Source organism: Nicotiana tomentosiformis, chromosome 8 (assembly GCF_000390325.3).
Source record: "Nicotiana tomentosiformis chromosome 8, ASM39032v3, whole genome shotgun sequence".
NCBI lineage: Eukaryota > Viridiplantae > Streptophyta > Magnoliopsida > Solanales > Solanaceae > Nicotiana > Nicotiana tomentosiformis.
The window spans coordinates 83,568,583-83,579,283 of record NC_090819.1 but is presented as its reverse complement, the minus strand read 5'-3'; the positions used below and the strand labels follow the sequence as shown (position 1 = coordinate 83,579,283).

Sequence of the window (10,701 nt, the reverse complement as noted above, 5' to 3'; positions counted from 1 at the left end):
AGAAGGGCAAGTTGAGCCCTAGGTATATAGGACCCTTCGAAATTCTTGGAAGGGTGGGTGAATACAGGCTTGCATTACCACCTAGTTTATCAGCGGTTCATTCGATGTTCCATGTATCTATGCTCCGAAAATATCATGGTGAGTTGTCCCATGTGTTAGATTTTAGCTCAGTCCAATTGGATAAAGATTTGACTTATAAAGAGGAGCCGGTAGCTATTCTAGCCCGGCAGGTCCGGCAATTGAGGTATAAGAGTTATCCTTCAGTTCGGGTGCAATGGAGAGGTGAATCGATTCAGACAACTACCTGGAAGACCGAGTCGGACATGCAGAGTAAATATCCAGACCTTTTTACCAGCTCGGGTACTTTTCTAATTCCGTTTGAGGACGAACGTTTATTTTAGAGGTGGAGAATGTGATGACCCAGAAGGTCATCTTTAAATTTAATAATTAATTATGGGTTCTAAGACCTTGAAAAGTACTATTTATTATTTCTCGACTTACGTGCGCATTCCGTATAATTTTTCGAAAAGTTTTTATGTAAAAAATGGATTAAAATGTGAAATAGAGTTTTAAAACTCAATTGGGTTAACTTTGGTCAACATTTCGAGAAAACAGACCCTCATAAGTGTTTTGACAGTTCCGGTAGGTCTGTATCGTGATTTGGGACTTGGGCGCATGCCCAGAATCGAATTCGAAAGTCCTTAGCTTGAATTATCGCATGTTGTCGAAATTTTGAAGTTTAAAGGTTTAATGACTTAAGAGATTTGACTAATGTTTGACTTTGTTGATACTAGGTCCGTAATTTTGGTTCTGGAACCCGGTGTAGCTCCATAACTATATTTATTACTTGTCTGCCAAATTTGGTGAGAAATGGAGCTGATTTGACGTGATTCGGGCGTTCGGTTGTTAAAATAGAAATTCTAAAGTTTTTCTTAAAAATTTCATTTGATTTGGTGTCTGATTCGTAGTTCTAGGCATTATTTTGGTGTTTTGATCGTGCGAGCAAGTTCGTATAATGTTTTTAGACTTGTGTGGATGTACGGCTTAGATCCCCTACGAACCATTTGAACTTTGGAAAAATCTGGTTTTTTAGCTTCAGCTGTCATCTGGTGCATTGTGCTTCGCGATCGCGAAGCCATTCCTGCGATCGCGAATAGATAATTGTGAGCCATGATTTTTACCCTTCACGTTCGCGAATATAGACACGCGATCATGGAAGGTTAGCTCCCAGTGCATCAACGAACGTGTAGAGTTGATAGCGTCCACGAAGAGGAAATGAGGCACAAGCTAGGGCACTCAAATTTGTTCTTCGCGTTCGCATGAAGCGGTCCGCAATCGCGAAGGTCTTCGGGGTTATGCTTCGCGTTCGCATATGGGATGTCGCGTTCGCGTAGTGCAAATTGACAGCCTGTGTAAATTGTGCTTCGCGATCACGAAGCCATTTACGCGATCGCGAACAGTAAAATGGACAGGGGTAAAAATTGTTCTACGCGATCTTGATGAGCAAAATTTTGGACAACAGAACTTATGTTCTGGAAATGGGATTTCGCACCATTTTCCACTATTTTTGATTTTGAGCTCGGGTAGGAAGCATTTGGGTGCTTTTCGGGGGAAAACATTGGGGTAAGTGTTCCTTATCCTATATTGATTATATTTTATAATTTCATACTCATTTACATCATGAATCCGTGAATTTATGGAAGAAAAATTAGATTTTTATAAAATCTTTCAAAAATGTAAAATGAAGATTTGAAAGCCTATCTGATGTTCGGAATTCGATAATTTTTGTATGGCTGAACTCGTATCGGAACGGGCATTCGGAATCGTGAGTTTTTTCGGGATTCGAGACATGGGTCCCACTATTGATTATTTTAAAATAAATTTTGGATTTTTATCCGAAAAATTTATAAATTCATATGGAATTAATTCCTACGATTTGTATTAAGTAAAGTGAATTATTTATGACTAGATTTGAGGATTTCAGACACTAATTCGTGAGGCAAAGGTTTATTGGATTCTTGAATTTGGTTACAGAGCGAAGTAAGTATCGTGGTTAACCTTGACTTGAGGGAATATAACCCTTAAATTATTTGTTATGTGAAATGCATGTGAATGACGTATAAGCGAGCTGACGCGTGTCTATACGTCATCAAATCAATTGTTTGCATAATTACTTAAAAAATCATAAATCGTTTTAAATCATGAATTAATTATTTTATTAATTATTTCTCTCGTGTTCTTTGCTCAACATCATGCCTTGAATCCGTGCTATAATTGCTACATGTTTATTTGATTTATGTAACTTAATTTGCCACTTGACTTTTAGCATACTAATTATTAAAATGACTATTACATCCTTAATGTTAACAATTAATTGTTACTTGTCATCACTTATTTCTAATAAATTATAATTATTATATGCTTGTTGTCTTATAATTTCATAGTAATTGTTGTATTTATTGGAGTAATTTCTTTTATAAGAATTGGTAAATGAATATATTGGAGGAGCAGGTTGCACGCCGCAACAGACTTATTAAAAATTAATATTGAGGGATCGGATTGCACGCCGCAATAGACTTATTAAAAATTTAATATTGGAGGATCGGATTGCACGCCGCAACAGACTTATTTAAAAGTCTATATATATACTTAATTGAAATAAATATATGACAGACTCGATTAAAAGGAATATATTGTGAGAGCGGGTTGCAGGCTGCAACAGAAATGAATGTGAAAATATTGTGAGATTGGGTTGCACGCTGCAACAGAATTAGTTGAAATAATAATGGATTATGACTGCCGATTTGGCTTCAATTATTATAAATGAGTTACCTGATTTATTTTTATTATTTGTTGTTATTAATATTGCGTACAGGTTAATGTAAGTGAACCGCCTTAGCCTCGTCACTACTTCGTCGAGGTTAGGCTCAGCACTTACCAGTACATAGGGTCGATTGTACTGATACTACACTCTGCACTTCTTGTGCAGATTTTGGAGTTGGTCCCAGCGGCGTACCATAGACTTGCTCGGATTTCAGCTATTCGGAGGAGACTTGAGGTATAACTGCATGGCGTCCGCAGTTCTAAAGTCCCCGTCTATTTTACTTTAGCTGTGTGTTTATTTTCAGATAGTTTTATTTTATTCAGACCTTTATTTGTATTTATTCTAGAAGCTCGTGCACTTGTGACACCAATTCTGGGATGATATTTAGACACCGTTGTTTTTATGAATTATTTCACTATATTTCAAACTTTGCTTCCGCATTTGTTTCCTTTATTATTAATGATTTAAAAATTGTTTTAAAATTGGTTAATATTATTCTAACGTTGGCTTGCCTAGCAAGTGAAATGTTAGGCACTATCACGGTCCGAAGGTGGGAATTTCGGGCCGTGACAGATACCGACCCCCTCTCCTGAGCACGAACAAACTCTATCTGTCCTGCAATAGCAACAATCGTCTCTAAGGAAATATCAATCCATGTCTCCTTGGCCATCTAAATCCTGAGAGTGTAAGTGAGCCCATGAATAAATCTCCCCACTCGCTCCTTCTCAGTAGGAAGCAAGATAGTGGCATGGCAAGCTAAGTCTACAAATCGAGTCTCGTACTGGGTGACAGTCATACCACCCTGCTAAAGGCGCTCAAATTGCATGCGATACTTCTCTCTCAAGGTGACAAGGATGAATTTCTCCAGAAAAAGCTATGAGAACTGATCTCAGATAAGTGCAGGCGATCCAGCTGGTCTAGTCAACATATAATCCCTCCACAATCTCCGGACGGAACCATTCATCTGAAATGCGGCATAATCTACCCCATTGGTCTCAACTATACCCATGTTCCGCAACACCTCGTGGAAACGATCCAAAAAATTATGTGGTCTTCAGAAGGTGCGCCGCTGAAATGAATAGGAAAGAGCTTCTTGAACTTATCCAACCTCAACATAGCCTCAAAAGATAAAGTGATCCTATCACCGGCCTGTGTTGCAACAACCGGTTGAACTACCCCAACTGGCGAGGCTGCTGGAGTCTGAGACTGGGGAGCCACCTACTTCGGGGTGAGTAGCGGGAGTATGTGCTCCTCCCTCAGCCTGAGAGACGGCCGGTGCCACCTAAAAGGTACTGGTCTGGGCCACACTCTCCATAAGGCCCACCAAACAGACTAAAGCGTCATGAAGCACTGGAGTGGCTATGAACCCCTCTGGGATCTGAGCTGGTCCCACAGGTATAGTCTCGATTAGAACCTTCTCATCGAAATCTACCTGAGGTTCCATTTCTGGTGTTGCTACTCGTACCCTTTAATATGTCGTATTAAGCTGTTTAAATGTCATAAATTTAATTACCGATATTTAATTTATATTTGCATCAAATGTTGTTAATTTCAATGTTGATAATTTTTTAACATTCAGGTAAATGTCGGTAAGAAATTATGAAACTTAATTTATGATATTTAGGTAAATGTTGATAAGAAATTTACGACACTTTACAACATTTAGTTAAATGTCAATAAGAAATTTATGACATTTAATGATATTTAGGTAAATATCGGTAAGAATGTTACGACATTTAGTTTACGACACCTAGGAAATGTCACTTAAAATTTTTGACATTTAGATTAATGTTACTAAAAAGTACGACATTTACGGATTATCTTAAAAAAATGTCGTATTGAATTTTTCGACATTTTGGTAAATGTTAATAAGAAAATTCGCAACACATACAAAATGTCGTATCCACTTTACGTGAATGTCATTAAAATAATTAGTGATGTATCTTTTACAACGTAGCAAAATGTCGTATTAAATGTCTGACATTTAAATTAATGTCGGTATCATATTTTTTAGAATGTAAATATTAATGCTCTGTTTAGTTTCATCATGTACATATTTACATTCACAAATATGAACGTTTACAACAAACATGACATAAATATAAAGCAAATATCTTTTAATACTATTACCAAAGAATAAAGTAGCAATATAAAAGGTACTTAGTACAAGATAGCTAATATCAAATCAAATGATGTGTTTTCACGTAAAACTCAAATCTAACTAAATCATAAAAGGTAGTAATTTCAACGTGATCACACCTAATTTGAATTAATTTTCTTAACTTCTAGACTAAATCTTATAAAACCAACTCTCCACAAGTCAAGCTTTTCATTGCCAGTAATTGACATCACTTCCTTCAAAAATGCTGCACAAGAAGTCACAAAAATAATAATAATTATAACTTGATAATAAAGTGAATTCTTTCCTCCTCTAAAAACAACTGGACTACCAAAACTAATAACTGATTGAAGTTCTAAAAGAGAAAAAAACTGATAATGAATATAATACTAGCAGCTGAAGAGAGAAAGAAACAGACAATATAAAGCAAAATATCCAACAAAGTAAACGCAATCGCCCAAACTTAACAACAACTGAAATATCATATTGTAGTTGAAGATATGTTTTTGGTTTGGGGGGGGGGGGGGGGAGGGGAGGATCCAACTAATGAATGCTATATAAGTTTTGCAAACTATAACATGAAGGGTTTCTCCCTTTGAAAAGGAGGAAAAAGAATCTTGTAATTTTTTCAAACTTACCAGCTTCTTTTTCTTTGTGCCAACTTCACTAACTCGAGTCTTCTTGATTATGTTAATCCGAGAAGAAATATTAGATTGTTTACTCTGGTAATTTAGAAATTTGTGAATACAAGATACAAAAAATAGGATAAATTCATATAATAATTTTTATTTCCTAATATGATGGCGTTTCAATCATATATCTTTATTGCAAGAGTCTTTAACTTACTCTTTATTTCAGGTTATACAAGAGTCTAAATATCTGACATAAAAAGGTAAAATCATGCTTGATGGGAATTTTATCGGTTAACAAAAAGAGAAAAGAAGCTGGAAAGTCTCAGAAGCAGGAAAGTCAGTTTCAGCTTCTGAACTGTTTGGTGCAAATGCAAAAATGTGGTATAAATAATATTTTCTAGATTCTAATCGCCATGGAGCATTTCTTTGCTGTAGAAACAACTCCACCATCTAATGATGGGATTACTCTACGCAGTAAAGGAATACATAGTACCAGAATTTCCAACTAGAGCATGTTTATTGAAACCTCAAAAGATATATTTTCTCTGTTTCAATTTAGATGACACAATAGATGATATAATTTTTCTATTAGTTCGTTCAAAAAAGAATGATATATTTTTATAATTGAAAATAATTCAACTTTAAACTCTTTAATTTACCCATTTTACCCTTAATATGAAGCTTTAATAATCACACAAATGTCATGGTTCCACAAAGCTTTATCCCTTAAACTTTTAAGACCACAAGTTTTAAAAGTTTTCTTTTTTTCTTAAATTCCGTGCTGATTCAAACTACCACATCTAAATTGAAACGGAGAGAGTAACATTTCTCGTTAGATATTCCCAGCTAAAGAAACACATTACAGAATATTCATACTTCAACATTAATAAAACAGAAAATTAAAACTCAAACTCAACACAATGTTTTCATTCAACTTCCTCAAGTTGCACATTAGAATTCAAGATTCATATCATAAAGTACATAATCCAAATGTTCAAAACTCACTTCCACCTCAACAGTAAAAGGTAAAAATGGTATTCTCAATCTGTGATTGGCACAAATATTATAGAAAATATCTTAAAGATCCATAGTACTATAAAAGCTGCAATCTTTATTGCAAATCTGTAATATAATAAAGATCATAGTATTGTAAAAGCAGCAAACTTTATTACAAAACTGAAGGATAAGCCATTGATCTTGGCTTTCTTTCCATTAATCATGTTATATAATACTTACGTTCTCTTCTTAGACCATCAACTAAATATAATGTACTGGAACTAAACTACTAATAAAAACTTCTCAATCAAATCCCTTTATAATATGTTTCTTAGTAGTAATGATATCTCCAAAATCACTCAAGCTACTTGTATTAATTGTATTTGGAAGATAAGGTCGCTAAATAAGATGAAGTAAATTTGACTTCTATGCCAACTAAAACTACCCACTAATTATCTCTTAAGTAAGAGATCAATTTAGCTAGCTGAAATGAACCATACATCAGAATATACCCTTAAATTTATACGACCAATCACCCGTACTCCAACCACAACTATAAGCAAATAACTTCTACATAATCCAATACAACATTTTCTTAATCCTTAAGCCCTTGGTAAAGCTAATTTTTCTTTTCCATGGCACTGGCAGAGATAAATCAAATTGTGAAACTAAATGTGGCAAACATAAACCGCCTTTTTAGATTTGATTGTCGCATTAACTTCTTTAGGTCACAGGATTACATGGAATTGTACTAAAGAAAAGCTCCCTATCAATAAAAGTTACTTGAAAGAGGGAGGCAAACCCATGTCCCTACAAAAAAGCACAAAGTGAATAAGCTAGACATAATTCAGTTGAGAAGAAGGGGAAAATTGTGTGGAATTGGCTAGAGAGAAACAATGAAGATGATAACCCAGGCTATTAAAACTAGATCCACTCTAACTTCCCCCTGCTGGCTTAGGGCCGACTGCTAGCCTCTACGATCACAGCGCCACAAACTTTAGCCACTATCACTGACCACCCACGTTTATTACAGCTTGAATTTAATCAAATGCACATATGCAAGAAAAGGAGAAATACTCGGTCATTGCAAAGTTTTTACCAATAACTTAAACCGACTACGTGTACTTAAACAAAACATTGTTCTTTTGAAATTATTTGAGCCCATCTGGTTAAAGTGGAAACAACACAATTAAAAAGTATACTCTTCGAATGTATGTAGAAAAAGATTTAGTTAAAATGAGTTTACGAACTCATATTCTTTGTGTGAACAACCGAAACAGGTGTTAGTGATAGTTGGTGATCGTTCATGACACGACCCCAATTTTTCTCCATAGGACGTTGTGACGGCACCTAGTCTCTAAGACTAGGTAAGCCTAACAACATGCGAAATAATTGAAATAATAATAGACATAAGTTTCAAACTCAACAATTGTAATAAAACAACATTATAGCTCAGCATAATACAAATTCCGAGACCCGACGTAGTACAAGTCACCAGCTCTAAGTATGAATACTAGATAATCATATACATCATGTATATATATATAAAGGATAATGAAATAAGAGGTCTAGAGAGAGGAAGACTCCGAGGCCTGCGGACGCCGGCACGTATACCTTGAAGTCTCCGCAATAGAATTCCGACTAATGCCTGAACTGAAAAGAAATACCTGGATCTGCACAAAAGAATGTGTAGAAGAATAGCATGAGTACACTGCAATGGTACCAGTAAGTGCCAAGCCTAACCTCAGTAGAGTAGTGACGAGGTCAGATCAAAGCCCTGCTGAAAATAATAAAAGACTGAACAAATGTGGGTAGTGTAATAAAGATAGTAATGAAATTGAAACAACGAATATTATAACAAGATTAGCTACACAGAACTAAGCAAATAGTGCAACACGGAGAAAGACAATTAATAGTATGCTAAAGACACAAAGATCAAAGACAAGTACAAAGAATGGAAAAATGTTAATAAGAGTCACTACCGAGGTACCACCTCGCAGTCTCAAATCACAAAATAAATCACAATCTTTCCTAATATCATCGCGGGAGCTTTTACATTTAGTTTTGAAAATTATTTTGCAGAAATAACATCCCGCGTTTTAGCTCACTTTATCACACGGCATGGCTTCTAGTAGTTCCCCTACTATCCATGTGTATCAATCCCACCTTATCTCACCGCATGTATTTCAACACCCACACCTTATACCACCGCATGTGTATCAATATCATAACGTATCACAAATCGTACCTCAAGTGCCCAAAATCACAATGTGCTAGAGAAACTAAATAATAATAGAATTTCACAATAAGAAGCCCACGACTCAACCACAATGTACACAAAGTCTCAACAATAATAATCGGAAGAATAACTCAATAGAATGATATTTCACAACTTAACACTTTGCCTCAATAAAAATTACGGCCTTTGCAACTAGATACCAATTTCAACAATAAGATATTCCAAGGAATAACAATTTTAAGTAATAATTCAACAGTTAAATAGTGAATACGGAATAAGAAAACAAGAATTTCAACTAAACAAGTAGAGCAATTAGCAAGTACGAGATAGGACGAGTAGACATGTGAAATTAGACTAAATATGGTGACTATAACATGTTAAAGTAACTCAATTAAAGCATGAACAGAATCCACATAACTAAAAAATCGAAAATTTTAATATTTAGCCCGTGTACACACTCATCATCTTGCGCCACGGCTTTCACATATCACAATTATCACAACAATACCAAATCCTAAGGGGTAATTCCCTCACACAAGGTTAGACAAGTCATTTACCTCAAACCACGCTAAATCAATCAACTAGAAGGCTTTTCCCTCGATTTTCTAACTCAGAACGACTCAAATCTAGCCAAAACAATTTCATACTATAAATATAACTATAGGAACTAATTCAAACAATGAAATTGCGATCTTTGCACATAATTAAAATATCAACACAAAAAGTCAATCCGGGCTCGCATCTCGGAACCTGACCAAAATTATAAAAACCGAACACCCATTCGATATCGAGTCCACCCATACAGGAATTATTCAAATCCGACCTCATTTCGCCCTTCAAAATCCAAAAATTTAGCCTAAGAAGTTCTACCACTTTTTCCCAATTTTTCCAACTCCAATCCCTAATTACATGATAAAAACAATTATAGATTTGAGTAATTTAACCAAAATCAAGTTAGCAATTCTTACCTCAATAATTTCTCTAAGAATCCCTCAAATATTGGCCTCAAACAGAGCTCTCTATGTCCAAAATGTGAAATATGAAATAAACCCTCGATTTGAAACTTAAGTTCTGCTGCTCAGTTATTTACACCTCGCGATCGCGTAAAAAAATTTCTGCCCAGCTCAAATTTACACTCTGCTGCTCGGTAATTTACACCTAGCGAACGCGATTAACAAGCTGCCTCAACTTCGCGATCGCATCCCAGGCCACGCGATCGCGTAGCACAACCGCTTCAGCCCCCAGCTTCGTCATTCCTTCTTCGCGAACGTGACCACCTTCACGCATTCGCGATTCACTGCAAGCCAACCCTGTGCGATCATAGACATCCTTTCGTGATCGCATAGAGAAAAATTCCCTATGTCTCAAACTACTCTTCGCGATCGCGTTAATCCACTCATGATCGCGTATAAGGAAACAAGAAGCACCAAATTCGGCAATCTTCAATGTTCCGAAATACGCCGAACATAATCCGAATTACACCTGAGGCACCCGTACCTCAACCAAACATACCAATAAGTCCTAAAATATCATACTAAAATGCTCGAAGCGTCAAATCATATCAAATAATATTAGAATCACGATTCGACATCGATTCAAGCCTAAGAACTTATGAACTTCCGAATTCCAAAATTAATGCCGATTCATACCAAAACAATTTCGATTGACTTCAAATTTTACACACAAGTCATAAATAACATTACTGACCTGTTCTAACTTATGGAATCATGATCCAACTCCGATATCAATAAAGTCAATTTCTGGTCAAACTTCCTAAACCTTCCAAACTTTAATTTTCCTAACTTCGCCAAAACACGCCGAAACAACATACAGGCCTCCAAATCAATATCCGATTATGTTCCTAAGCCTAAAATCATCATACAAAGCTATT

The 10,701-nt window shown here is 35.7% G+C and overlaps 1 long non-coding RNA gene across 1 annotated transcript; it reads right to left on the bottom strand.

Moving 5' to 3' along the window:
* Window positions 1-5,068: 5,068 nt before the first annotated feature.
* Window positions 5,069-7,081, bottom strand: LOC138896676 (uncharacterized). Its single transcript, XR_011410067.1, has 3 exons — window positions 6,862-7,081; window positions 5,582-5,663; window positions 5,069-5,190 (listed from the first exon to the last, which is right to left on the bottom strand). It is a non-coding gene; the product is annotated as an uncharacterized lncRNA (long non-coding RNA).
* Between the last annotated feature and the right edge of the window lie 3,620 nt (window positions 7,082-10,701).